Raw genomic sequence first — 25,431 nt, 5'->3', positions numbered from 1 at the left:
TGGCAAGTCAGGCTGGATTGACAGTGCCAAGTACCTGCTGCAAACTGACACCAAGAACCTGGGCTGGTGACTTTTGTTTCTTAGGTGGAAGGGCCTGCCTATGTGTTCCAGGGCCTGTGGCTCATAGTGGCCGGCTGGCTCCTGAAATTCGGCATTGCGCAGGATTCCTCCCAGACCAAAGCATGCACCAGTGGAAAGTTAGGCTAGATTGACAGTGCCAAGTACCTGCTGCAAACTGACACCAAGAACCTGGGCTGGTGACTTTTGTTTCTTAGGTGGAAGGGCCTGCCTATGTGTTCCAGGGCCTGTGGCTCAGAGTGGCCACCTGGCTCCTGAAATTCGGCATTGCGTAGGATTCCTCCCGGACTGAAGCTGGCACCAGAGCCAAGTCAGACTGGATTGACAGTGCCAAGTAACTGCTGCAAACTGACACCAAGAACCTGGTCTGGTGACTTTTGTTTCTTAGGTGGAAGGGCCTGCCTATGTGTTCCAGGGCCTGTGGCTCAGAGTGGCCGGCTGGCTCCTGGAATTCGGCATTGCGCAGGATTCCTCCCAGACCAAAGCATGCACCACTGGCAAGTCAGGCTGGATTGACAGTGCCAAGTACCTGCTGCAAACTGACACCAAGAACCTGGGCTGCTGACTTTTGTTTCTTAGGTGGAAGGGCCTGCCTATGTGTTCCAGGGCCTGTGGCTCAGCGTGGCCGGCTGGCCCCTGAAATTCGGAATTGCGCCGGATGCCTCCCCGACTGAAGCTGGCACCAGAGCCAAGTCAGGCTGGATTGACAGTGCCAAGTACCTGCTGCAATCTGACACCAAGGACCTGGGCTCGTGACTTTTGTTTCTTAGGTGGAAGGGCCTGCCTATGTGTTCCAGGGTCTGTGGCTCAGAGTGGCCGGCTGGCTCCTGAATTTAGGCATTGCGCAGGATTCCTCCCCGAGTGAAGCATGCACCAGAGCCAAGTCAGGCTGGATTGACAGTGCCAAGTACCTGCTGCAAACTGACACCATGAACCTGGGTTGTTCTCTTTTGTTTCTTAGGTGGAAGGGCCTGCCTATGTGTTCCAGGGTCTGTGGCTCATAGTGGCCGGCTGGCTCCTGGAATTCGGCATTGCGCAGGATTCCTCCAAGACCAAAGCATGCACCAGTGGCAAGTTAGGCTAGATTTACAGTGTCTAGTACCTCCTGCAAACTGACACCAAGAACCTGGGCTGCTGACTTTTGTTTCTTAGGTGGAAGGGCCTGCCTATGTGTTCAAGTGCCTGTGGCTCAGAGTGGCCGGCTGGCTCCTGGAATTCGGCATTGCGCAGGATTCCTCCCAGACCAAAGCATGCACCAGTGGCAAGTCAGGCTGGATTGACAGTGCCAAGTACCTGCTGCAAACTGACACCAAGAACCTGGGCTGGTGACTTTTGTTTCTTAGGTGGAAGGGCCTGCCTATGTGTTCCAGGGCCTGTGGCTCAGAGTGGCCGGCTGGCTCCTGAAATTCGGCATTGCGCAGGATGCCTCTCCGACTGAAGCTGGCACCAGAGCCAAGTCAGGCTGGATTGACAGTGCCAAGTACCTGCTGCAAACTGACACCAAGAACCTGGGCTGGTGACTTTTGTTTCTTAGGTGGAAGGGCCTGCCTATGTGTTCCAGGGCCTGTGGCTCAGAGTGGCCCGCTGGCTCCTGAAATTCGGCATTGCGCAGGATTCCTCCCCGAGTGAAGCATGCACCAGAGCCAAGTCAGGCTGGATTGACAGTGCCAAGTACCTGCTCTAAACTGACACCATGAACCTGGGTTGTTCTCTTTTGTTTCTTAGGTGGAAGGGCCTGCCTATGTGTTCCAGGGTCTGTGGCTTAGAATGGCCCGCTGGCTCCTGAAATTCGGCATTGCGCAAGATGCCTCCCCGACTGAAGCTGGCACCAGTGGCAAGTCAGTCTTGATTGACAGTGCCAAGTACCTGCTGCAAACTGACACCAAGAACCTGGGCAGGTGACTTTTGTTTCTTAGGTGGAAGGGCCTGCCTATGTGTTCCAGGGTCTGTGGCTCAGAGTGGCCGGCTGGCTCCTGAAATTCGGCATTTCGCAGGATTCCTCCCCGAGTGAAGCATGCACCAGTGGCAAGTCAGGCTGGATTGACAGTGCCAAGTACCTGCTGCAAACTGACACCATGAACCTGGGTTGTTCTCTTTTGTTTCTTAGGTGGAAGGGCCTGCCTATGTGTTCCAGGGCCTGTGGCTCAGAGTGGCCGGCTGGTTCCTGAAATTCGGCATTGCGCAGGATTCCTCCCCAACTGAAGCATGCACCAGTGGCAAGTCAGGCTGGATTGACAGTGCCAAGTACCTGCTGCAAACTGACACCAAGAACCTGGGCTGGTGACTTTTGTTTCTTAGGTGGAAGGGCCTGCCTATGTGTTCCAGGGCCTGTGGCTCAGAGTGGCCGGCTGGCTCCTGAAATTCGGCATTGCGCAGGATTCCTCCCCGAGTGAAGCATGCACTAGGGGCAAGTCAGGCTGGATTGACAGTGCCAAGTACCTGCTGCAAACTGACACCAAGAACCTGGGCTGCTGACTTTTGTTTCTTAGGTGGAAGGGCCTGCCTATGTGTTCAAGTGCCTGTGGCTCAGAGTGGCCGGCTGGCTCCTGGAATTCGGCATTGCGCAGGATTCCTCCCAGACCAAAGCATGCACCAGTGGCAAGTCAGGCTGGATTGACAGTGCCAAGTACCTGCTGCAAACTGACACCAAGAACCTGGGCTGGTGACTTTTGTTTCTTAGGTGGAAGGGCCTGCCTATGTGTTCCAGGGCCTGTGGCTCAGAGTGGCTGGCTGGCTCCTGAAATTCGGCATTGCGCAGGATTCCTCCCAGACCAAAGCATGCACCAGTGGAAAGTTAGGCTAGATTGACAGTGCCAAGTACCTGCTGCAAACTGACACCAAGAACCTGGGCTGGTGACTTTTGTTTCTTAGGTGGAAGGGCCTGCCTATGTGTTCCAGGGCCTGTGGCTCAGAGTGGCCACCTGGCTCCTGAAATTCGGCATTGCGTAGGATTCCTCCCGGACTGAAGCTGGCACCAGAGCCAAGTCAGACTGGATTGACAGTGCCAAGTAACTGCTGCAAACTGACACCAAGAACCTGGTCTGGTGACTTTTGTTTCTTAGGTGGAAGGGCCTGCCTATGTGTTCCAGGGCCTGTGGCTTAGAGTGGCCGGCTGGCTCCTGGAATTCGGCATTGCGCAGGATTCCTCCCAGACCAAAGCATGCACCAGTGGCAAGTCAGGCTGGATTGACAGTGCCAAGTACCTGCTGCAAACTGACACCAAGAACCTGGGCTGGTGACTTTTGTTTCTTAGGTGGAAGGGCCTGCCTATGTGTTCCAGGGCCTGTGGCTCAGCGTGGCCGGCTGGCTCCTGAAATTCGGCATTGCGCCGGATGCCTCCCCGACTGAAGCTGGCACCAGAGCCAAGTCAGGCTGGATTGACAGTGCCAAGTACCTGCTGCAATCTGACACCAAGGACCTGGGCTCGTGACTTTTGTTTCTTAGGTGGAAGGGCCTGCCTATGTGTTCCAGGGTCTGTGGCTCAGAGTGGCCGGCTGGCTCCTGAATTTAGGCATTGCGCCGGATTCCTCGCCGAGTGAAGCATGCACCAGAGCCATGTCAGGCTGGATTGACAGTGCCAAGTACCTGCTGCAAACTGACACCATGAACCTGGGTTGTTCTCTTTTGTTTCTTAGGTGGAAGGGCCTGCCTATGTGTTCCAGGGTCTGTGGCTCATAGTGGCCGGCTGGCTCCTGGAATTCGGCATTGCGCAGGATTCCTCCAAGACCAAAGCATGCACCAGTGGCAAGTTAGGCTAGATTTACAGTGTCTAGTACCTCCTGCAAACTGACACCAAGAACCTGGGCTGGTGACTTTTGTTTCTTAGGTGGAAGGGCCTGCCTATGTGTTCCAGGGCCTGTATCTCAGAGTGGCCACCTGGCTCCTGAAATTCGGCATTGCTCAGGATGCCTCCCGGACTGAAGCTGGCACCAGAGCCAAGTCAGGCTGGATTGACAGTGCCAAGTACCTGCTGCAAACTGACACCAAGAACCTGGGCTGGTGACTTTTGTTTCTTAGGTGGAAGGGCCTGCCTATGTGTTCCAGGGCCTGTGGCTCAGAGTGGCCCGCTGGCTCCTGAAATTCGGCATTGCGCAGGATTCCTCCCCGAGTGAAGCATGCACCAGAGCCAAGTCAGGCTGGATTGACAGTGCCAAGTACCTGCTGCAAACTGACACCAAGAACCTGGGCTGGTGACTTTTGTTTCTTAGGTGGAAGGGCCTGCCTATGTGTTCCAGGGCCTGTGGCTCAGAGTGGCCACCTGGCTCCTGAAATTCGGCATTGCGCAGGATTCCTCCCAGACCAAAGCATGCACCAGAGCCAAGTCAGGCTGGATTGACAGTGCCAAGTACCTCCTGCAATCTGACACCAAGAACCTGGGCTGGTGACTTTTGTTTCTTAGGTGGAAGGGCCTGCCTATGTGTTCAAGGGCCTGTGGCTCAGAGTGGCCGGCTGGCTCCTGGAATTCGGCATTGCGCAGGATTCCTCCCAGACCAAAGCATGCACCAGTGGAAAGTCAGGCTGGATTGACAGTGCCAAGTACCTGCTGCAAACTGACACCAAGAACCTGGGCTGGTGACTTTTGTTTCTTAGGTGGAAGGGCCTGCCTATGTGTTCAAGGGCCTGTGGCTCAGTGTGGCCGGCTGGCTCCTGGAATTCGGCATTGCGCAGGATTCCTCCCAGACCAAAGCATGCACCAGTGGCAAGTCAGGCTGGATTGACAGTGCCAAGTACCTGCTGCAAACTGACACCAAGAACCTGGGCTGGTGACTTTTGTTTCTTAGGTGGAAGGGCCTGCCTATGTGTTCCAGGGCCTGTGGCTCAGAGTGGCCGGCTGGCTCCTGAAATTCGGCATTGCGCAGGATTCCTCCCCGAGTGAAGCATGCACCAGAGCCAAGTCAGGCTGGATTGACAGTGCCAAGTACCTGCTGCAAACTGACACCAAGAACCTGGGCTGGTGACTTTTGTTTCTTAGGTGGAAGGGCCTGCCTATGTGTTCCAGGGCCTGTGGCTCAGAGTGGCCACCTGGCTCCTGAAATTCGGCATTGCGCAGGATTCCTCCCAGACCAAAGCATGCACCAGTGGCAAGTTAGGCTAGATTGACAGTGCCAAGTACCTGCTGCAAACTGACACCAAGAACCTGGGCTGGTGACTTTTGTTTCTTAGGTGGAAGGGCCTGCCTATGTGTTCCAGGGCCTGTGGCTCAGAGTGGCCACCTGGCTCCTGAAATTCGGCATTGCGTAGGATTCCTCCCCGACTGAAGCTGGCACCAGAGCCAAGTCAGGCTGGATTGACAGTGCCAAGTACCTGCTGCAAACTGACACCAAGAACCTGGGCTGGTGACTTTTGTTTCTTAGGTGGAAGGGCCTGCCTATGTGTTCAAGGGCCTGTGGCTCAGAGTGGCCGGCTGGCTCCTGGAATTCGGCATTGCGCATTATTCCTCCCAGACCAAATCATGCACCAGTGGAAAGTCAGGCTGGATTGACAGTGCCAAGTACCTGCTGCAAACTGACACCAAGAACCTGGGCTGGTGACTTTTGTTTCTTAGGTGGAAGGGCCTGCCTATGTGTTCCAGGGCCTGTGGCTCAGAGTGGCCACCTGACTCCTGAAATTCGGCATTGCGCAGGATTCCTCCCTGAGTGAAGCATGCACCAGTGCCAAGTCAGGCTAGATTGACAGTGCCAAGTACCTGCTGCAAACTGACACCATGAACCTGGGTTGTTCTCTTTTGTTTCTTAGGTGGAAGGGCCTGCCTATGTGTTCAAGGGTCTGTGGCTCAGAATGGCCCGCTGGCTCCTGAAATTCGGCATTGCGCAAGATGCCTCCCCGACTGAAGCTGGCACCAGTGGCAAGTCAGGCTTGATTGACAGTGCCAAGTACCTGCTGCAAACTGACACCAAGAACCTGGGCTGGTGACTTTTGTTTCTTAGGTGGAAAGGCCTGCATATGTGTTCCAGTGCCTGTGGCTCAGAGTGGCCCGCTGGCTCCTGAAATTCGGCATTGCGTAGGATTCCTCCCGGACTGAAGCTGGCACCAGAGCCAAGTCAGGCTGGATTGACAGTGCAAGTACCTGCTGCAAACTGACACCAAGAACCTGGGCTGGTGAGTTTTTTTTCTTAGGTGGAAGGGCCTGCCTATGTGTTCAAGGGCCTGTGGCTCAGAGTGGCCGGCTGGCTCCTGGAATTCGGCATTGCACAGGATTCCTCCCCGAGTGAAGCATGCACCAGAGCCAAGTCAGGCTGGATTGACAGCGCCAAGTACCTGCTGCAAACTGACACCATGAACCTGGGTTGTTCTCTTTTGTTTCTTAGGTGGAAGGGCCTGCCTATGTGTTCCAGGTTCTGTGGCTCAGAGTGGCCCGCTAGCTCCTGGAATTCGGCATTGCGCAGGATGCCTCCCTGAATGAAGCTGGCACCAGTGGCAAGTCAGGCTGGATTGACAGTGCCAAGTACCTGCTGCAAACTGACACCAAGAACCTGGGCTGGTGACTTTTGTTTCTTAGGTGGAAGGGCCTGCCTATATGTTCCAGGGCCTGTGGCTCAGAGGGGCCACCTGGCTCCTGAAATTCGGCATTGCGCAGGATGCCTCGCTGACTTAAGCTGGCACCAGAGCCAAGTCAGGCTGGATTGACAGTGCCAAGTACCTGCTGCAAACTGACACCATGAACCTGGGTTGTTCTCATTAGTTTCTTAGGTGGAAGGGCCTGCCTATGGGTTCCAGGGTCTGTGGCTCAGAGTGGCCGGCTGGCTCCTGAAATTCGGCATTGCGCAGGATGCCTCCCCGACCAAAGCATGCACCAGTGGCAAGTTAGGCTGGATCTACAGTGCCAAGTACCTCCTGCAAACTGACACCAAGAACCTGGGCTGGTGACTTTTGTTTCTTAGGTGGAAGGGCCTGCCTATGTGTTCCAGGGCCGGTATCTCAGTGTGGCCGGCTGGCTCCTGGAATTCGGCATTGCGCAGGATTCCTCCCCGACTGAAGCTGGCACCAGAGCCAAGTCAGGCTGGATTGACAGTGCCAAGTACCTGCTGCAAACTGACACCAAGAACCTGGGCTGCTGACTTTTGTTTCTTAGGTGGAAGGGCCTGCCTATGTGTTCCAGGGCCTGTGGCTCAGAGTGGCCGGCTGGCTCCTGAAATTCGGCATTGCGCAGGATTCCTCCCCGACTGAAGCTGGCACCAGAGCCAAGTCAGGCTGGATTGACAGTGCCAAGTACCTGCTGCAAACTGACACCAAGAACCTGGGCTGGAGACTTTTGTTTCTTAGGTGGAAGGGCCTGCCTATGTGTTCCAGGGCCTGTGGCTCAGAGTGGCCGGCTGGCTCCTGAAATTCGGCATTGCGCAGGATTCCTCCCAGACCAAAGCATGCACCAGTGGCAAGTTAGGCTAGATTGACAGTGTCTAGTACCTCCTGCAAACTGACACCAAGAACCTGGGCTGGTGACTTTTGTTTCTTAGGTGGAAGGGCCTGCCTATGTGTTCCAGGGCCTGTGGCTCAGAGTGGCCGGCTGGCTCCTGAAATTCGGCATTGCGCAGGATTCCTCCCAGACCAAAGCATGCACCAGTGGCAAGTTAGGCTAGATTGACAGTGCCAAGTACCTGCTGCAAACTGACACCATGAACCTGGGTTGTTCTCTTTTGTTTCTTAGGTGGAAGGGCCTGCCTATGTGTTCCAGGTTCTGTGGCTCAGAGTGGCCCGCTAGCTCCTGGAATTCGGCATTGCGCAGGATGCCTCCCTGAATGAAGCTGGCACCAGTGGCAAGTCAGGCTGGATTGACAGTGCCAAGTACCTGCTGCAAACTGACACCAAGAACCTGGGCTGGTGACTTTTGTTTCTTAGGTGGAAGGGCCTGCCTATATGTTCCGGGGCCTGTGACTCAGAAGGGCCACCTGGCTCCTGAAATTCGGCATTGCGCAGGATGCCTCGCTGACTTAAGCTGGAACCAGACACAAGTCAGGCTGGATTGACAGTGCCAAGTACCTGCTGCAAACTGAAACCATGAACCTGGGTTGTTCCCATTAGTTTCTTAGGTGGAAGGGCCTGCCTATGGGTTCCAGGGTCTGTGGCTCAGAGTGGCCGGCTGGCTCCTGAAATTCGGCATTGCGCAGGATGCCTCCAAGACCAAAGCATGCACCAGTGGCAAGTTAGGCTAGATTGACAGTGCCAAGTACCTGCTGCAAACTGACACCAAGAACCTGGGCAGGTGACTTTTGTTTCTTAGGTGGAAGGGCCTGCGTATGTGTTCCAGGGCCTGTATCTCAGAGTGGCCACCTGGCTCCTGAAATTCGGCATTGCGCAGGATTCCTGCCGGACTGAAGCTGGCACCAGAGCCAAGTCAGGCTGGATTGACAGTGCCAAGTACCTGCTGCAAACTGACACCAAGAACCTGGGCTGGTGACTTTTGTTTCTTAGGTGGAAGGGCCTGCCTATGTGTTCCAGGGCCTGTGGCTCAGAGTGGCCGGCTGGCTCCTGAAATTCGGCATTGCGCAGGATTCCTCCCAGACCAAAGCATGTACCAGTGGCAAGTTAGGCTAGATTGACAGTGCCAAGTACCTGCTGCAAACTGACACCAAGAACCTGGGCTGGTGACTTTTGTTTCTTAGGTGGAAGCGCCTGCCTATGTGCTCCAGTGCCTGTGGCTCAGAGTGGCCCGCTGGCTCCTGAAATTCGGCATTGCGTAGGATTCCTCCCGGACTGAAGCTGGCACCAGAGCCAAGTCAGGCTGGATTGACAGTGCCAAGTACCTGCTGCAAACTGACACCAAGAACCTGGGCTGGAGACTTTTGTTTCTTAGGTGGAAGGGCCTGCCTATGTGTTCCAGGGCCTGTGGCTCAGAGTGGCCACCTGGCTCCTGAAATTCGGCATTGCGCAGGATTCCTCCCAGACCAAAGCATGCACCAGTGGCAAGTTAGGCTAGATTGACAGTGCCAAGTACCTGCTGCAAACTGACACCAAGAACCTGGGCTGGTGACTTTTGTTTCTTAGGTGGAAGGGCCTGCCTATGTGTTCCAGTGCCTGTGGCTCAGAGTGGCCACCTGACTCCTGAAATTCGGCATTGCGTAGGATTCCTCCCCGACTGAAGCTGGCACCAGAGCCAAGTCAGGCTGGATTGACAGTGCCAAGTACCTGCTGCAAACTGACACCAAGAACCTGGGCTGGTGACTTTTGTTTCTTAGGTGGAAGGGCCTGCCTATGTGTTCAAGGGCCTGTGGCTCAGAGTGGCCGGCTGGCTCCTGGAATTCGGCATTGCGCATTATTCCTCCCAGACCAAAGCATGCACCAGTGGAAAGTCAGGCTGGATTGACAGTGCCAAGTACCTGCTGCAAACTGACACCAAGAACCTGGGCTGGTGACTTTTGTTTCTTAGGTGGAAGGGCCTGCCTATGTGTTCAAGGGCCTGTGGCTCAGTGTGGCGGGCTGGCTCCTGGAATTTGGCATTGCGCAGGATTCCTCCCAGACCAAAGCATGCACCAGTGGCAAGTCAGGCTGGATTGACAGTGCCAAGTACCTGCTGCAAACTGACACCAAGAACCTGGGCTGGTGACTTTTGTTTCTTAGGTGGAAGGGCCTGCCTATGTGTTCCAGGGCCTGTGGCTCAGAGTGGCCGGCTGGCTCCTGAAATTCGGCATTGCGCAGGATTCCTCCCAGACCAAAGCATGCACCAGTGGCAAGTTAGGCTAGATTGACAGTGTCCAGTACCTCCTGCAAACTGACACCAAGAACCTGGGCTGGTGACTTTTGTTTCTTAGGTGGAAGGGCCTGCCTATGTGTTCCAGGGCCTGTGGCTCAGAGTGGCCGGCTGGCTCCTGAAATTCGGCATTGCGCAGGATTCCTCCCAGACCAAAGCATGCACCAGTGGCAAGTTAGGCTAGATTGACAGTGCCAAGTACCTGCTGCAAACTGACACCATGAACCTGGGTTGTTCTCTTTTGTTTCTTAGGTGGAAGGGCCTGCTATGTGTTCCAGGTTCTGTGGCTCAGAGTGGCCCGCTAGCTCCTGGAATTCGGCATTGCGCAGGATGCCTTCCTGAATGAAGCTGGCACCAGTGGCAAGTCAGGCTGGATTGACAGTGCCAAGTACCTGCTGCAAACTGACACCAAGAACCTGGGCTGGTGACTTTTGTTTCTTAGGTGGAAGGGCCTGCCTATATGTTCCAGGGCCTGTGGCTCAGAAGGGCCACCTGGCTCATGAAATTCGGCATTGCGCAGGATGCCTCGCTGACTTAAGCTGGAACCAGAGACAAGTCAGGCTGGATTGACAGTGCCAAGTACCTGCTGCAAACTGAAACCATGAACCTGGGTTGTTCCCATTAGTTTCTTAGGTGGAAGGGCCTGCCTATGTGTTCAAGGGCCTGTGGCTCAGTGTTGCCGGCTGGCTCCTGGAATTCGGCATTGCGCCGGATTCCTCCCAGACCAAAGCATGCACCAGTGGCAAGTCAGGCTGGATTGACAGTGCCAAGTACCTGCTGCAAACTGACACCAAGAACCTGGGCTGGTGACTTTTGTTTCTTAGGTGGAAGGGCCTGCCTATGTGTTCCAGGGCCTGTGGCTCAGAGTGGCCAGCTGGCTCCTGAAATTCGGCATTGCGCAGGATGCCTCCCCGACTGAAGCTGGCACCAGAGCCAAGTCAGGCTGGATTGACAGTGCCAAGTACCTGCTGTAAACTGACACCAAGAACCTGGGCTGGTGACTTTTGTTTCTTAGGTGGAAGGGCCTGCCTATGTGTTCCAGGGCCTGTGGCTCAGAGTGGCCGGCTGGCTCCTGAAATTCGGCATTACGCAGGATTCCTCCCAGACCGAAGAATGCACCAGTGGCAAGTTAGGCTAGATTGACAGTGCCAAGTACCTGCTGCAAACTGACACCAAGAACCTGGGCAGGTGACTTTTGTTTCTTAGGTGGAAGGGCCTGCCTATGTGTTCCAGTGCCTGTGGCTCAGAGTGGCCCGCTGGCTCCTGAAATTCGGCATTGCGTAGGATTCCTCCCGGACTGAAGCTGGCACCAGAGCCAAGTCAGGCTGGATTGACAGTGCCAAGTACCTGCTGCAAACTGACACCAAGAACCTGGGCTGGTGACTTTTGTTTCTTAGGTGGAAGGGCCTGCCTATGTGTTCCAGGGCCTGTCGCTCAGAGTGGCCGGCTGGCTCCTGAAATTCGGCATTGCGCAGGATTCCTCCCGGACTGAAGCTGGCACCAGAGCCAAGTCAGGCTGGATTGACAGTGCCAAGTACCTGCTGCAAACTGACACCAAGAACCTGGGCTGGTGACTTTTGTTTCTTAGGTGGAAGGGCCTGCCTATGTGTTCCAGGGCCTGTGGCTCAGAGTGGCCGGCTGGCTCCTGAAATTAGGCATTGCGCAGGATTCATCCCAGACCAAAGCATGTACCAGTGGCAAGTTAGGCTAGATTGACAGTGCCAAGTACCTGCTGCAAACTGACACCAAGAACCTGGGCTGGTGACTTTTGTTTCTTAGGTGGAAGCGCCTGCCTATGTGCTCCAGTGCCTGTGGCTCAGAGTGGCCCGCTGGCTCCTGAAATTCTGCATTGCGTAGGATTCCTCCCGGACTGAAGCTGGCACCAGAGCCAAGTCAGGCTGGATTGACAGTGCCAAGTACCTGCTGCAAACTGACACCAAGAACCTGGGCTGCTGACTTTTGTTTCTTAGGTGGAAGGGCCTGCCTATGTGTTCCAGGGCCTGTGGCTCAGTGTGGCCGGCTGGCTCCTGCAATTCGGCATTGCGCAGGATTCCTCCCAGACCGAAGCATGCACCAGTGGCAAGTCAGGCTGGATTGACAGTGCCAAGTACCTGCTGCAAACTGAAACCAAGAACCTGGGCTGGTGACTTTTGTTTCTTAGGTGGAAGGGCCTGTCTATGTGTTCCAGGGCCTGTGGCTCAGAGGGGCAGACTGGCTCCTGAAATTCGGCATTGCGCAGGATGCCTCCCCGACTTAAGCTGGCACCAGAGCCAAGTCAGGCTGGATTGACAGTGCCAAGTACCTGCTGCAAACTGACACCAAGAACCTGGGCTGGAGACTTTTGTTTCTTAGGTGGAAGGGCCTGCCTATGTGTTCCAGGGCCTGTGGCTCAGAGTGGCCGGCTGGCTCCTGGAATTCGGCATTGCGCATTATTCCTCCCAGACCAAAGCATGCACCAGTGGAAAGTCAGGCTGGATTGACAGTGCCAAGTACCTGCTGCAAACTGACACCAAGAACCTGGGCTGGTGACTTTTGTTTCTTAGGTGGAAGGGCCTGCATATGTGTTCCAGGGCCTGTGGCTCAGAGTGGCCCGCTGGCTCCTGAAATTCGGCATTGCGTAGGATTCCTCCGGGACTGAAGCTGGCACCAGAGCCAAGTCAGGCTGGATTGACAGTGCCAAGTACCTGCTGCAAACTGACACCAAGAACCTGGGCTGGTGAGTTTTTTTTCTTAGGTGGAAGGGCCTGCCTATGTGTTCAAGGGCCTGTGGCTCAGAGTGGCCGGCTGGCTCCTGGAATTCGGCATTGCACAGGATTCCTCCCCGAGTGAAGCATGAACCAGAGCCAAGTCAGGCTGGATTGACAGTGCCAAGTACCTGCTGCAAACTGACACCATGAACCTGGGTTGTTCTCTTTTGTTTCTTAGGTGGAAGGGCCTGCCTATGTGTTCAAGGGCCTGTGGCTCAGTGTGGCGGGCTGGCTCCTGGAATTTGGCATTGCGCAGGATTCCTCCCAGACCAAAGCATGCACCAGTGGCAAGTCAGGCTAGATTGACAGTGCCAAGTACCTGCTGCAAACTGACACCAAGAACCTGGGCTGGTGACTTTTGTTTCTTAGGTGGAAGGGCCTGCCTATGTGTTCCAGGGCCTGTGGCTCAGAGTGGCCCGCTGGCTCCTGAAATTCGGCATTGCGCAGGATTCCTCCAAGACCAAAGCATGCACCAGTGGCAAGTTAGGCTAGATTGACAGTGTCCAGTACCTCCTGCAAACTGACACCAAGAACCTGGGCTGGTGACTTTTGTTTCTTAGGTGGAAGGGCCTGCCTATGTGTTCCAGGGCCTGTGGCTCAGAGTGGCCGGCTGGCTCCTGAAATTCGGCATTGCGCAGGATTCCTCCCAGACCAAAGCATGCACCAGTGGCAAGTTAGGCTAGATTGACAGTGCCAAGTACCTGCTGCAAACTGACACCATGAACCTGGGTTGTTCTCTTTTGTTTCTTAGGTGGAAGGGCCTGCCTATGTGTTCCAGGTTCTGTGGCTCAGAGTGGCCCGCTAGCTCCTGGAATTCGGCATTGCGCAGGATGCCTTCCTTAATGAAGCTGGCACCAGTGGCAAGTCAGGCTGGATTGACAGTGCCAAGTACCTGCTGCAAACTGACACCAAGAACCTGGGCTGGTGACTTTTGTTTCTTAGGTGGAAGGGCCTGCCTATATGTTCCAGGGCCTGTGGCTCAGAAGGGCCACCTGGCTCCTGAAATTCGGCATTGCGCAGGATGCCTCGCTGACTTAAGCTGGAACCAGAGACAAGTCAGGCTGGATTGACAGTGCCAAGTACCTGCTGCAAACTGAAACCATGAACCTGGGTTGTTCCCATTAGTTTCTTAGGTGGAAGGGCCTGCCTATGTGTTCAAGGGCCTGTGGCTCAGTGTTGCCGGCTGGCTCCTGGAATTCGGCATTGCGCCGGATTCCTCCCAGACCAAAGCATGCACCAGTGGCAAGTCAGGCTGGATTGACAGTGCCAAGTACCTGCTGCAAACTGACACCAAGAACCTGGGCTGGTGACTTTTGTTTCTTAGGTGGAAGGGCCTGCATATGTGTTCCAGGGCCTGTGGCTCAGAGTGGCCACCTGGCTCCTGAAATTCGGCATTGCGCAGGATGCCTCCCCGACTGAAGCTGGCACCAGAGCCAAGTCAGGCTGGATTGACAGTGCCAAGTACGTGCTGCAAACTGACACCAAGAACCTGGGCTGGTGACTTTTGTTTCTTAGGTGGAAGGGCCTGCCTATGTGTTCCAGGGCCTGTGGCTCAGAGTGGCCGGCTGGCTCCTGAAATTCGGCATTGCGCAGGATTCCTCCCAGACCAAAGAATGCACCAGTGGCAAGTTAGGCTAGATTGACAGTGCCAAGTACCTGCTGCAAACTGACACCAAGAACCTGGGCAGGTGACTTTTGTTTCTTAGGTGGAAGGGCCTGCCTATGTGTTCCAGTGCCTGTGGCTCCGAGTGGCCCGATGGCTCCTGAAATTCGGCATTGCGTAGGATTCCTCCCGGACTGAAGCTGGCACCAGAGGCAAGTCAGGCTGGATTGACAGTGCCAAGTACCTGCTGCAAACTGACACCAAGAACCTGGGCTGGTGACTTTTATTTCTTAGGTGGAAGGGCCTGCCTATGTGTTCCAGGGCCTGTGGCTCAGTGTGGCCGGCTGGCTCCTGAAATTCGGCATTGCGCAGGATTCCTCCCAGACCAAAGCATGCACATGTGGAAAGTCAGGCTGGATTGACAGTGCCAAGTACCTGCTGCAAACTGACAACAAGAACCTGGGCTGGCGACTTTTGTTTCTTAGGTGGAAGGGCCTGCCTATGTGTTCCAGGGCCTGTGGCTCAGAGGGGCCGACTGGCTCCTGAAATTCGGCATTGCGCAGGATGCCTCCCCGACTTAAGCTGGCACCAGAGCCAAGTCAGGCTGGATTGACAGTGCCAAGTACCTGCTGCAAACTGACACCAAGAACCTGGGCTGGTGACTTTTGTTTCTTAGGTGGAAGGGCCTGCCTATGTGTTCCAGGGCCTGTCGCTCAGAGTGGCCGGCTGGCTCCTGAAATTCGGCATTGCGCAGGATTCCTCCCGGACTGAAGCTGGCACCAGAGCCAAGTCAGGCTGGATTGACAGTGCCAAGTACCTGCTGCAAACTGACACCAAGAACCTGGGCTGGTGACTTTTGTTTCTTAGGTGGAAGGGCCTGCCTATGTGTTCCAGGGCCTGTGGCTCAGAGTGGCCGGCTGGCTCCTGAAATTCGGCATTGCGCAGGATTCATCCCAGACCAAAGCATGTACCAGTGGCAAGTTAGGCTAGATTGACAGTGCCAAGTACCTGCTGCAAACTGACACCAAGAACCTGGGCTGGTGACTTTTGTTTCTTAGGTGGAAGCGCCTGCCTATGTGCTCCAGTGCCTGTGGCTCAGAGTGGCCCGCTGGCTCCTGAAATTCGGCATTGCGTAGGATTCCTCCCGGACTGAAGCTGGCACCAGAGCCAAGTCAGGCTGGATTGACAGTGCCAAGTACCTGCTGCAAACTGACACCAAGAACCTGGGCTGGTGACTTTTGTTTCTTAGGTGGAAGGGCCTGCCTATGTGTTCAAGGGCCTGTGGCTCAGTGTGGCCGGCTGGCTCCTGGAATTCGGCATTGCGCAGGATTCCTCCCAGACCGAAGCATGCACCAGTGGCAAGTCAGGCTGGATTGACAGTGCCAAGTACCTGCTGCAAACTGAAACCAAGAACCTGGGATGGTGACTTTTGTTTCTTAGGTGGAAGGGCCTGTCTATGTGTTCCAGGGCCTGTGGCTCAGAGGGGCCGACTGGCTCCTGAAATTCGGCATTGCGCAGGATGCCTCCCCGACTTAAGCTGGCACCAGAGCCAAGTCAGGCTGGATTGACAGTGCCAAGTACCTGCTGCAAACTGACACCAAGAACCTGGGCTGGTGACTTTTGTTTCTTAGGTGGAAGGGCCTGCCTATGTGTTCCAGTGCCTGTGGCTCAGAATCGCCCGCTGGCTCCTGAAATTCGGCATTGCGCAGGATTCCTCCCAGACCAAAGCATGCACCAGTGGAAAGTCAGGCTGGATTGACAGTGCCAAGTACCTCCTGCAAACTGACACCAAGAACCTGGGCTGGTGACTTTTGTTTCTTAGGTGGAAGGGCCTGCCTATGTGTTCCAGGGCCTGTGGCTCAGAGGGGCCCGCTGGCTCCTGAAATTCGGCATTGCGCAGGATGCCTCCCCGACTTAAGCTGGCACCAGAGCCAAGTCAGGCTGGATTGACAGTGCCAAGTACCTGCTGCAAACTGACACCAAGAACCTGGACTGCTGACTTTTGTTTCTTAGGTGGAAGGGCCTGCCTATGTGTTCCAGGGCCTGTGGCTCAGAGTGGCCGGCTGGCTCCTGAAATTCGGCATTGCGCAGGATTTCTCCCAGACCAAAGCATGCACCAGAGCCAAGTCAGGCTGGATTGACAGTGCCAAGTACCTGCTGCAAACTGACACCATGAACCTGGGTTGTTCTCTTTTGTTTCTTAGGTGGAAGGGCCTGCCTATGTGTTCCAGGGTCTGTGGCTCAGAATCGCCTGCTGGCTCCTGAAATTCGGCATTGCGCAGGATTCCTCCCCAACCGAAGCATGCACCAGTGGCAAGTCAGGCTGGATTGACAGTGCCAAGTACCTGCCGCAAACTGACACCAAGAACCTGGGCTGGTGACTTTTGTTTCTTAGGTGGAAGGGCCTGCCTATGTGTTCCAGGGCCTGTGGCTCAGAGTGGCCACCTGGCTCCTGAAATTCGGCATTGCGTAGGATTCCTCCCGGACTGAAGCTGGCACCAGAACCAAGTCAGGCTGGATTGACAGTGCCAAGTACCTGCTGCAAACTGACACCAAGAACCTGGGCTGGTGACTTTTGTTTCTTAGGTGGAAGGGCCTGCCTATGTGTTCAAGGGCCTGTGGCTCAGAGTGGCCGGCTGGCTCCTGAAATTCGGCATTGCGCAGGATTCCTCCCAGACCAAAGCATGCACCAGTGGCAAGTTAGGCTGGATTGACAGTGCCAAGTACCTGCTGCAGACTGACACCAAGAACCTGGGCTGCTGACTTTTGTTTCTTAGGTGGAAGGGCCTGCCTATGTGTTCCAGGGCCTGTGGCTCAGAGTGGCCGGCTGGCTCCTGAAATTCGGCATTGCTCAGGATTCCTCCCCGTGTGAAGCATGCACCAGAGCCAAGTCAGGCAGGATTGACAGTGCCAAGTACCTGCTGCAAACTGACACCAAGAACCTGGGCTGGTGACTTTTGTTTCTTAGGTGGAAGGGCCTGCCTATGTGTTCCAGGGCCTGTGGCTCAGAGTGGCCGGCTGGCTCCTGAAATTCGGCATTGCGCAGGATTCCTCCCCGAGTGAAGCATGCACCAGAGCCAAGTCAGGCTGGATTGACAGTGCCAAGTACCTGCTGCAAACTGACACCATGAACCTGGGTTGTTCTCTTTTGTTTCTTAGGTGGAAGGGTCTGCCTATGTGTTCCAGGGCCTGTGGCTCAGAGTGGCCGGCTGGCTCCTGAAATTCGGCATTGCGCAGGATTCCTCCCAGACCAAAGCATGCACCAGTGGCAAGTCAGGCTGGATTGACAGTGCCAAGTACCTGCTGCAAACTGACACCAAGAACCTGGGCGGGTGACTTTTGTTTCTTAGGTGGAAGGGCCTGCTTATGTGTTCCAGGGCCTGTGGCTCAGACTGGCCGGCTGGCTCCTGGAATTCGGCATTGCGCAGGATGCCTCCCCGACTGAAGCTGGCACCAGAGCCAAGTCAGGCTGGATTGACAGTGCCAAGTACCTGCTGCAAACTGACACCAAGAACCTGGGCTGGTGACTTTTGTTTCTTAGGTGGAAGGGCCTGCCTATGTGTTCCAGGGTCTGTGGCTCAGAGTGGCCCGCTGGCTCCTGAAATTCGGCATTGCGCAGGATGCCTCCCTGACTGAAGCTGGCACCAGTGGCAAGTCAGGCTTGATTGACAGTGCCAAGTACCTGCTGCAAACTGACACCAAGAACCTGGGCAGGTGACTTTTGTTTCTTAGGTGGAAGGGCCTGCCTATGTGTTCCAGGGCCTGTGGCTCAGAGTGGCCCGCTGGCTCCTGAAATTCGGCATTGCCCAAGATGCCTCCCCGACTGAAGCTGGCACCAGTGGCAAGTCAGGCTTGATTGACAGTGCCAAGTACCTGCTGCAAACTGACACCAAGAACCTGGGCTGGTGAGTTTTTTTTCTTAGGTGGAAGGGCCTGCGTATGTGTTCCAGGGCCTGTGGCTCAGAGTGGCCGGCTGGCTCCTGGAATTCGGCATTGCACAGGATTCCTCCCTGACTGAATCTGGCACCAGAGCCAAGTCAGGCTGGATTGACAGTGCCAAGTACCTGCTGCAAACTGACACCAAGAACCTGGGCTGGTGAGTTTTTTTCTTAGGTGGAAGGGCCTGCCTATGTGTTCAAGGGCCTGTGGCTCAGAGTGGCCACCTGGCTCCTGGAATTCGGCATTGCACAGGATTCCTCCCCGAGTGAAGCATGCACCAGAGCCAAGTCAGGCTGGATTGACAGCGCCAAGTACCTGCTGCAAACTGACACCATGAACCTGGGTTGTTCTCTTTTGTTTCTTAGGTGGAAGGGCCTGCCTATGTGTTCCAGGGCCTGTGGCTCAGAGTGGCCGGCTGGCTCCTGAAATTCGGCATTGCGCAGGATTCCTCCCAGACGAAAGCATGCACCAGTGGCAAGTTAGGCTAGATTGACAGTGCCAAGTACCTGCTGCAAACTGACACCAAGAACCTGGGCTGGTGACTTTTGTTTCTTAGGTGGAAGGGCCTGCCTATGTGTTCCAGGGCCTGTGGCTCAGAGTGGCCCGCTGGCTCCTGAAATTCGGCATTGCGTAGGATTCCTCCCGGACTGAAGCTGGCACCAGAGCCAAGTCAGGCTGGATTGACAGTGCCAAGTACCTGCTGCAAAATGACACCAAGAACCTGGGCTGGTGACTTTTGTTTCTTAGGTGGAAGGGCCTGCCTATGTGTTCAAGGGCCTGTGGCTCAGTGTTGCCGGCTGGCTCCTGGAATTCGGCATTGCGCAGGATTCCTCCCAGACCAAAGCATGCACCAGTGGCAAGTCAGGCTGGATTGACAGTGCCAAGTACCTGCTGCAAACTGACACCAAGAACCTGGGCTGGTGACTTTTGTTTCTTAGGTGGAAGGGCCTGCCTATGTGTTCCAGGGCCTGTGGCTCAGAGTGGCCACCTGGCTCCTGAAATTCGGCATTGCGCAGGATGCCTCCCCGACTGAAGCATGCACCAGAGCCAAGTCAGGCTGGATTGACAGTGCCAAGTACCTGCTGCAAACTGACACCAAGAACCTGGGCTGGTGACTTTTATTTCTTAGGTGGAAGGGCCTGCCTATGTGTTCCAGGGCCTGTGGCTCAGTGTGGCCGGCTGGCTCCTGAAATTCGGCATTGCGCAGGATTCCTCCCAGACCAAAGCATGCACCAGTGGAAAGTCAGGCTGGATTGACAGTGCCAAGTACCTGCTGCAAACTGACACCAAGAACCTGGGCTGGTGACTTTTGTTTCTTAGGTGGAAGGGCCTGCCTATGTGTTCCAGGGCCTGTGGCTCAGAGTGGCCACCTGGCTCCTGAAATTCGGCATTGCGCAGGATGCCTCCCCGACTGAAGCTGGCACCAGAGCCAAGTCAGGCTGGATTGACAGTGCCAAGTACGTGCTGCAAACTGACACCAAGAACCTGGGCTGGTGACTTTTGTTTCTTAGGTGGAAGGGCCTGCCTATGTGTTCCAGGGCCTGTGGCTCAGAGTGGCCGGCTGGCTCCTGAAATTCGGCATTGCGCAGGATTCCTCCCAGACCAAAGAATGCACCAGTGGCAAGTTAGGCTAGATTGACAGTGCCAAGTACCTGCTGCAAACTGACACCAAGAACCTGGGCAGGTGACTTTTGTTTCTTAGGTGGAAGGGCCTGCCTATGTGTTCCAGTGCCTGTGGCTCCGAGTGGCCCGATGGCTCCTGAAATTCGGCATTGCGTAGGATTCCTCCCGGACTGAAGCTGGCACCAGAGCCAAGTCAGGCTGGATTGACAGTGCCAAGTACCTGCTGCAAACTGACACCAAGAACCTGGGCTGGTGACTTTTATTTCTTAGGTGGAAGGGCCTGCCTATGTGTTCCAGGGCCTGTGGCTCAGTGTGGCCGGCTGGCTCCTGAAATTCGGCATTGCGCAGGATTCCTCCCAGACCAAAGCATGCACATGTGGAAAGTCAGGCTGGATTGACAGTGCCAAGTACCTGCTGCAAACTGACACCAAGAACCTGGGCTGGCGACTTTTGTTTCTTAGGTGGAAGGGCCTGCCTATGTGTTCCAGGGCCTGTGGCTCAGAGGGGCCGACTGGCTCCTGAAATTCGGCATTGCGCAGGATGCCTCCCCGACTTAAGCTGGCACCAGAGCCAAGTCAGGCTGGATTGACAGTGCCAAGTACCTGCTGCAAACTGACACCAAGAACCTGGGCTGGTGACTTTTGTTTCTTAGGTGGAAGGGCCTGCCTATGTGTTCCAGGGCCTGTCGCTCAGAGTGGCCGGCTGGCTCCTGAAATTCGGCATTGCGCAGGATTCCTCCCGGACTGAAGCTGGCACCAGAGCCAAGTCAGGCTGGATTGACAGTGCCAAGTACCTGCTGCAAACTGACACCAAGAACCTGGGCTGGTGACTTTTGTTTCTTAGGTGGAAGGGCCTGCCTATGTGTTCCAGGGCCTGTGGCTCAGAGTGGCCGGCTGGCTCCTGAAATTCGGCATTGCGCAGGATTCCTCCCAGACCAAAGCATGTACCAGTGGCAAGTTAGGCTAGATTGACAGTGCCAAGTACCTGCTGCAAACTGACACCAAGAACCTGGGCTGGTGACTTTTGTTTCTTAGGTGGAAGCGCCTGCCTATGTGCTCCAGTGCCTGTGGCTCAGAGTGGCCCGCTGGCTCCTGAAATTCGGCATTGCGTAGGATTCCTCCCGGACTGAAGCTGGCACCAGAGCCAAGTCAGGCTGGATTGACAGTGCCAAGTACCTGCTGCAAACTGACACCAAGAACCTGGGCTGGTGACTTTTGTTTCTTAGGTGGAAGGGCCTGCCTATGTGTTCAAGGGCCTGTGGCTCAGTGTGGCCGGCTGGCTCCTGGAATTCGGCATTGCGCAGGATTCCTCCCAGACCGAAGCATGCACCAGTGGCAAGTCAGGCTGGATTGACAGTGCCAAGTACCTGCTGCAAACTGAAACCAAGAACCTGGGATGGTGACTTTTGTTTCTTAGGTGGAAGGGCCTGTCTATGTGTTCCAGGGCCTGTGGCTCAGAGGGGCCGACTGGCTCCTGAAATTCGGCATTGCGCAGGATGCCTCCCCGACTTAAGCTGGCACCAGAGCCAAGTCAGGCTGGATTGACAGTGCCAAGTACCTGCTGCAAACTGACACCAAGAACCTGGGCTGGTGACTTTTGTTTCTTAGGTGGAAGGGCCTGCCTATGTGTTCCAGTGCCTGTGGCTCAGAATCGCCCGCTGGCTCCTGAAATTCGGCATTGCGCAGGATTCCTCCCAGACCAAAGCATGCACCAGTGGAAAGTCAGGCTGGATTGACAGTGCCAAGTACCTCCTGCAAACTGACACCAAGAACCTGGGCTGGTGACTTTTGTTTCTTAGGTGGAAGGGCCTGCCTATGTGTTCCAGGGCCTGTGGCTCAGAGGGGCCCGCTGGCTCCTGAAATTCGGCATTGCGCAGGATGCCTCCCCGACTTAAGCTGGCACCAGAGCCAAGTCAGGCTGGATTGACAGTGCCAAGTACCTGCTGCAAACTGACACCAAGAACCTGGACTGCTGACTTTTGTTTCTTAGGTGGAAGGGCCTGCCTATGTGTTCCAGGGCCTGTGGCTCAGAGTGGCCGGCTGGCTCCTGAAATTCGGCATTGCGCAGGATTTCTCCCAGACCAAAGCATGCACCAGAGCCAAGTCAGGCTGGATTGACAGTGCCAAGTACCTGCTGCAAACTGACACCATGAACCTGGGTTGTTCTCTTTTGTTTCTTAGGTGGAAGGGCCTGCCTATGTGTTCCAGGGTCTGTGGCTCAGAATCGCCTGCTGGCTCCTGAAATTCGGCATTGCGCAGGATTCCTCCCCAACCGAAGCATGCACCAGTGGCAAGTCAGGCTGGATTGACAGTGCCAAGTACCTGCCGCAAACTGACACCAAGAACCTGGGCTGGTGACTTTTGTTTCTTAGGTGGAAGGGCCTGCCTATGTGTTCCAGGGCCTGTGGCTCAGAGTGGCCACCTGGCTCCTGAAATTCGGCATTGCGTAGGATTCCTCCCGGACTGAAGCTGGCACCAGAACCAAGTCAGGCTGGATTGACAGTGCCAAGTACCTGCTGCAAACTGACACCAAGAACCTGGGCTGGTGACTTTTGTTTCTTAGGTGGAAGGGCCTGCCTATGTGTTCAAGGGCCTGTGGCTCAGAGTGGCCGGCTGGCTCCTGAAATTCGGCATTGCGCAGGATTCCTCCCAGACCAAAGCATGCACCAGTGGCAAGTTAGGCTGGATTGACAGTGCCAAGTACCTGCTGCAGACTGACACCAAGAACCTGGGCTGCTGACTTTTGTTTCTTAGGTGGAAGGGCCTGCCTATGTGTTCCAGGGCCTGTGGCTCAGAGTGGCCGGCTGGCTCCTGAAATTCGGCATTGCTCAGGATTCCTCCCCGTGTGAAGCATGCACCAGAGCCAAGTCAGGCAGGATTGACAGTGCCAAGTACCTGCTGCAAACTGACACCAAGAACCTGGGCTGGTGACTTTTGTTTCTTAGGTGGAAGGGCCTGCCTATGTGTTCCAGGGCCTGTGGCTCAGAGTGGCCGGCTGGCTCCTGAAATTCGGCATTGCGCAGGATTCCTCCCCGAGTGAAGCATGCACCAGAGCCAAGTCAGGCTGGATTGACAGTGCCAAGTACCTGCTGCAAACTGACACCATGAACCTGGGTTGTTCTCTTTTGTTTCTTAGGTGGAAGGGTCTGCCTATGTGTTCCAGGGCCTGTGGCTCAGAGTGGCCGGCTGGCTCCTGAAATTCGGCATTGCGCAGGATTCCTCCCAGACCAAAGCATGCACCAGTGGCAAGTCAGGCTGGATTGACAGTGCCAAGTACCTGCTGCAAACTGACACCAAGAACCTGGGCGGGTGACTTTTGTTTCTTAGGTGGAAGGGCCTGCTTATGTGTTCCAGGGCCTGTGGCTCAGAGTGGCCGGCTGGCTCCTGGAATTCGGCATTGCGCAGGATGCCTCCCCGACTGAAGCTGGCACCAGAGCCAAGTCAGGCTGGATTGACAGTGCCAAGTACCTGCTGCAAACTGACACCAAGAACCTGGGCTGGTGACTTTTGTTTCTTAGGTGGAAGGGCCTGCCTATGTGTTCCAGGGTCTGTGGCTCAGAGTGGCCCGCTGGCTCCTGAAATTCGGCATTGCGCAGGATGCCTCCCCGACTGAAGCTGGCACCAGTGGCAAGTCAGGCTTGATTGACAGTGCCAAGTACCTGCTGCAAACTGACACCAAGAACCTGGGCAGGTGACTTTTGTTTCTTAGGTGGAAGGGCCTGCCTATGTGTTCCAGGGCCTGTGGCTCAGAGTGGCCCGCTGGCTCCTGAAATTCGGCATTGCCCAAGATGCCTCCCCGACTGAAGCTGGCACCAGTGGCAAGTCAGGCTTGATTGACAGTGCCAAGTACCTGCTGCAAACTGACACCAAGAACCTGGGCTGGTGAGTTTTTTTTCTTAGGTGGAAGGGCCTGCGTATGTGTTCCAGGGCCTGTGGCTCAGAGTGGCCCGCTGGCTCCTGGAATTCGGCATTGCACAGGATTCCTCCCTGACTGAATCTGGCACCAGAGCCAAGTCAGGCTGGATTGACAGTGCCAAGTACCTGCTGCAAACTGACACCAAGAACCTGGGCTGGTGAGTTTTTTTCTTAGGTGGAAGGGCCTGCCTATGTGTTCAAGGGCCTGTGGCTCAGAGTGGCCACCTGGCTCCTGGAATTCGGCATTGCACAGGATTCCTCCCCGAGTGAAGCATGCACCAGAGCCAAGTCAGGCTGGATTGACAGCGCCAAGTACCTGCTGCAAACTGACACCATGAACCTGGGTTGTTCTCTTTTGTTTCTTAGGTGGAAGGGCCTGCCTATGTGTTCCAGGGCCTGTGGCTCAGAGTGGCCGGCTGGCTCCTGAAATTCGGCATTGCGCAGGATTCCTCCCAGACGAAAGCATGCACCAGTGGCAAGTTAGGCTAGATTGACAGTGCCAAGTACCTGCTGCAAACTGACACCAAGAACCTGGGCTGGTGACTTTTGTTTCTTAGGTGGAAGGGCCTGCCTATGTGTTCCAGGGCCTGTGGCTCAGAGTGGCCCGCTGGCTCCTGAAATTCGGCATTGCGTAGGATTCCTCCCGGACTGAAGCTGGCACCAGAGCCAAGTCAGGCTGGATTGACAGTGCCAAGTACCTGCTGCAAAATGACACCAAGAACCTGGGCTGGTGACTTTTGTTTCTTAGGTGGAAGGGCCTGCCTATGTGTTCAAGGGCCTGTGGCTCAGTGTTGCCGGCTGGCTCCTGGAATTCGGCATTGCGCAGGATTCCTCCCAGACCAAAGCATGCACTAGTGGCAAGTCAGGCTGGATTGACAGTGCCAAGTACCTGCTGCAAACTGACACCAAGAACCTGGGCTGGTGACTTTTGTTTCTTAGGTGGAAGGGCCTGCCTATGTGTTCCAGGGCCTGTGGCTCAGAGTGGCCACCTGGCTCCTGAAATTCGGCATTGCGCAGGATGCCTCCCCGACTGAAGCATGCACCAGAGCCAAGTCAGGCTGGATTGACAGTGCCAAGTACCTGCTGCAAACTGACACCAAGAACCTGGGCTGGTGACTTTTATTTCTTAGGTGGAAGGGCCTGCCTATGTGTTCCAGGGCCTGTGGCTCAGTGTGGCCGGCTGGCTCCTGAAATTCGGCATTGCGCAGGATTCCTCCCAGACCAAAGCATGCACCAGTGGAAAGTCAGGCTGGATTGACAGTGCCAAGTACCTGCTGCAAACTGACACCAAGAACCTGGGCTGGTGACTTTTGTTTCTTAGGTGGAAGGGCCTGCCTATGTGTTCCAGGGCCTGTGGCTCAGAGGGGCCGGCTGGCTCCTGAAATTCGGCATTGCGCAGGATGCCTCCCCGACTGAAGCTGGCACCAGAGCCAAGTCAGGCTGGATTGACAGTGCCAAGTACCTGCTGCAAACTGACACCAAGAACCTGGGCTGCTGACTTTTGTTTCTTAGGTGGAAGGGCCTGCCTATGTGTTCAAGGGTCTGTGGCTCAGAGTGGCCGGCTGGCTCCTGGAATTCGGCATTGCGCAGGATTCCTCCCAGACCAAAGAATGCACCAGTGGCAAGTTAGGCTAGATTGACAGTGCCAAGTACCTGCTGCAAACTGACACCAAGAACCTGGTCTGCTGACTTTTGTTTCTTAGGTGGAAGGGCCTGCGTATGTGTTCCAGGGCCTGTGGCTCAGAGTGGCCGGCTGGCTCCTGAAATTCGGCATTGATCAGGATTCCTCCCCGTGTGAAGCATGCACCAGAGCCAAGTCAGGCTGGATTGACAGTGCCAAGT

The sequence above is a fragment of the Haemorhous mexicanus genome, chromosome 7 (genome assembly GCF_027477595.1).
Source record: "Haemorhous mexicanus isolate bHaeMex1 chromosome 7, bHaeMex1.pri, whole genome shotgun sequence".
NCBI lineage: Eukaryota > Metazoa > Chordata > Aves > Passeriformes > Fringillidae > Haemorhous > Haemorhous mexicanus.
Note: the sequence above shows the minus strand (reverse complement) of the source record.